The sequence below is a fragment of the Meles meles genome, chromosome 5 (genome assembly GCF_922984935.1).
Source record: "Meles meles chromosome 5, mMelMel3.1 paternal haplotype, whole genome shotgun sequence".
In the NCBI taxonomy this organism is placed as follows: domain Eukaryota; kingdom Metazoa; phylum Chordata; class Mammalia; order Carnivora; family Mustelidae; genus Meles; species Meles meles.
In genome coordinates, this window is record NC_060070.1 from 95,251,685 (window position 1) to 95,254,671 (window position 2,987).

A 2,987-nucleotide genomic window follows, 5' to 3' on the forward strand; every position below is an offset into this window, starting at 1 on the left:
TTTCACCTTTTGGAGTAGATGAGCAGGTTCGTGGAGAATCATTCTCCAAGGGAATTCTCAAAAAAAAAAAAAAATCTTTTGATTTGTTCATCTCTGTAGAGTATGAAACCATCTACTGGTTCCCCCATCATTTCCTTTGACTGTCTCATTTTAGCATTTCACCTGTGCTGCATCTTGGTGCCACAGAGAACCTTACATTTTCGCTTGCTGTGTGTATGCCTATTTCATCCACCACCGTTAACTAGAAATCCCCCCCTTGCTCTCTATTTGAATATTATGAAGGCTACTCATGTCGGGAGACTAACAGATACTTCAGACATATTATAACTCTTAAAATGACCCATTCAGAAATCTGTTCTCTGCCCCACTTGAACGTGCCTACTGAATGTTCAATGTGTCCATGGGACTGAATTCAGATGCACTGCCCTGAGTAGGACATGTTTTGATAAAGAGCCTGGCCTGAGTACCAAATGGTTGGCACAAATTCACATACTCTGTTGCCATCCTCCAACAGTGACTCCAAATGGGCACCATGAAAATGCATCCACATCTCCTCTCTTGTCAGGAGGAGAAGAGTGAAAGAATGTGGGGCAGGACTGTCCAGCCTGGAGTCTCACCTTTATGGGTTTGCTCTTGACCAAGTGCTGCACTCACATCTGACCTCTCTAGCCTGAAAGACAGAACTGCTGCCTGTGGGTATACCCGGGCAAACTGAGGTGGAGATGGGAAGGAAGCCACCCTGAGTCACTCTGACACCATGAGCATCAGGAGCCTTAGAGACATCTAGGATCAGAACTCTTGGCAGGGACATTAGCATGTCCATGAGAGAGAGATGTGGGGCTGAGGTTTCACCAAAGAGATTCTGCAGGCGGCAACTGTGAATGTATGAGAGGCAGAACAAGAAAGGGAGGCAAAGGTGGGTGGACCTAGTCAGGGTTACCACAAATGACTGTGCAGATTATGGCCTAGACCACTTTCGGTAGCACCATTAATAGTGCAGGCAGGAGAGGGGCACCCTCTTCACTACACAGCCTGTGAAGCCATGTGTGGTGAAACTGTGAGGCTGTCCTTCATGGTTCCCTTGGAGACTTCAAGAAATGACTAGGAGGACATGTTGAAAAATCCTAATTTCAATTAAACAGACAAATAAGAACTCTAGATATTGTTATGGACCAAACTGTGTTTCCACAAAGTTCCTAAGTTGAAGCCCTAATCTCCAATGTGCCTGTATTTGGAGATAAGGCCATTTAGGAGCATTCAAGGTTCAACTGGGGTGATCAGGGTGGGGTCCTCATCTGATAGGGTTGGTGCTCTTATAAGAAGAAGAGATACCAGAAACCTCTATTTACAGGAGGACAGAGACCACGTGAGGACCCACCAAGAAGGAGGCAGTCTATGAGGAAGAGTGGTCTCATCAGAAAATAACCCTAAGGAGAGTTTGATCTTGGATGTCCTAACCTCCAGAACTATGAGAAAAAGAATTTCTGTTGATTAAACCACCCAGTTGGTGGTATTTTGTTATGGCAGTCTGAGTTAATATACTACTGTAGAGAGCCATTAAAAGTGGACATGACTTCATCTTGTAATCACGGGCTGCTGAGACTCAGGCCATCAGGGTTACACATAAAATAGTAACTAGATGATGCAAGACCACTAGAGGATTCTACAGACCCATGAGTGTAGGATCCTAATTACAAGTACATAAACAATGCCATTTCCTTCGAGTCTGACTTATAAAACCTGCTTCCCATTATAATTCAACATCCGCAGCTACCGTGTTGGCACTGCCCGTTCACCATCCATGTTGCCCTGCTCACAGTCTTTAACCTCTTCGTGGCTTCTTTTTCTGTAGCTGTCAAACAGGGACGCTCATGTTTCCTATTCACAAACTTATTATAAAGATTAAATGAATTACTATAGGCAAGGCACTTAGAACAGTGGACACTTGCTTGAAACACTACCTGTGCAGATTTCTAGAAACAAGATTGAATTAAAAGGCTCCATTCTTCTGGGTCCAGCAATCAGGGTTAAAACTCATGTGAGCCCAAGGGGTCAAAGTGTGGAAAGGAAATGTTGTTTCATGTAGTGTCTATCTACCTGCTGTTCTATATTTCATCCAACAGTGGCACTGGCTATAGATTCAAGGAATCCCAAAAATATAATGAAAACCAGGATGTGTTAGGGTAGCTCCATAGACAACCAAAATCTCCTTCAGTTTTCCTCTTACACAGAGAGAATTATGGCAGTAATGAATCTAATATCTGACCTTATAAATTTTGTTAGTTTGCAAGTGATTTCCAAAAGCTGTTGTGGGTTATAGAACTGGACTAGGAACCCCAGGTCTTAAAAGTCCCAGGACCCCTTTACTGGCTTCCCAATCTTCACACATCACTCTGCCTGTCTGAACAGGCTGTCTAGATCAGCCTGGACACCTCACTTCACTGGACTGGGGACCAGATGATAGCACCTTGTAGACTGAAAAAGGTTGTATTACCTATGAAATCATATTACTGTACTTCCCAACTAACGCCTACAAAGCTGTCTGAAATGGAATTTTTCATTCGATTTCTGATTAAATTTCAAAATTAAGTAACTAAACCTAAAAGGCAAAAATAAGCATTTAATTCAACTGAAAAATTGGGGGGGGGGGTAAATGCCTTTTCTCTAGGAAATTTGCATCAATGACTTTTTGATAGAAAGTGCACATGGTCCATCAGTTTATCCAAGGTGATTTCATGAAGTTTTCTTACTCCAATTCAGATAACTGGAAAGGTCACTTGAATAATACTATTTTATAAGAAAGGAAATCATAGTTTGTAGCAGTGAAAAGTTGGTACCACTGACGTGATTTCCAATAAAGCCTACTTTTCTACATTTATGATGCAATTCCTTTGAATCAAACCACATGGAAATAAATCGTTCCATTTAACTGAAGATACAAAGAGCAGTGATGAAGCTGCTGAAAGCTTCTTATTTTATTCCAGACT